Source organism: Schistocerca piceifrons, chromosome 8 (assembly GCF_021461385.2).
Source record: "Schistocerca piceifrons isolate TAMUIC-IGC-003096 chromosome 8, iqSchPice1.1, whole genome shotgun sequence".
Lineage (NCBI taxonomy): Eukaryota > Metazoa > Arthropoda > Insecta > Orthoptera > Acrididae > Schistocerca > Schistocerca piceifrons.
Window position 1 is genome coordinate 14,288,883 of NC_060145.1, and position 1,039 is coordinate 14,289,921.

The following is a 1,039-nucleotide window of genomic DNA, read 5'->3' on the forward strand; positions in this document are numbered from 1 at the left end:
ATACACTAAGCAGATTCAGAAGGATGTAGGCTGCAGTAGGTACTGGGAGAAGCTTGCACAGGATTAAGTAGCATGGAGAGCTGCATCAAACCAGTCTCAGGACTGAAGACCACAACAACAACAATTCACAACTGTGATTCATGGGGAGGTTGTCTTTGTGTTTCAGTGTACTTGGGGTTATTTACGGTTTTCTGTTGCAATCGGAGTAGTAAACTTCTGTTAACACCAACGTGGACCTATTCGAATTGGTATTGCGACTCAGGTGAACTTTTGCGATGTGTCAGATAACTTTTTAGCACACTGTCCTTTTTTAATCTTTTTGTATCGGTTGATTCTCATGGATCCAATACCCCACAGATGTTACTTGTCTGGAGCAGCTGCTAGAGCTGAAAAAAAAATTACATTAAATATTTAATCGTATTTAGAGTTCATCGGACAACTATGTGCACATTTCATTCAGAAACATGGAAAAACTTTTTCTGAAGCATTAATTTTTCAGGTGTATGTGATGTTTATTTTTACTTTCTTTCAGTGTTGCATGAGCTATAATTTTCAGTATGCGGCAAAAGAATATGCCATCGACAGGAGAGTTTACAAATCGACTCGATATCAACAGAATCGGTCCATCGCAATTCCGTCAACCTGTCCTCTGAAACTGTAAGTAGAAGAGTGCTACGACACAACTGATGCTGCCTTCGAGCTTAGAGAGGTGCCGCTGTCTTGGCGGCACTTTGCACTGAAGCAGAGCCCCATGTACGTTTCTGACGCTAGAACGCTAGAATATCTACTACGAGGGTTGAGCTCACACTGAAGCCTAGTAGATCACTCAAAGGTAGTTGATCTGTTTCACCTCAGATAAAGAAAAACTTGGGCCGTTCGATATTACCTCTTAAGTTTAGGTTTTATAATACGGTTCTACATCGTCTTACCCAATATCCATTGTGGTGGTGCCACATTCCTCAAACAAAACTTCATATAGTTTTAGGGACAAATTCATCTCAGAAGCGTCAACACTTTCTGTTGCCCAACTTTTGGTAAC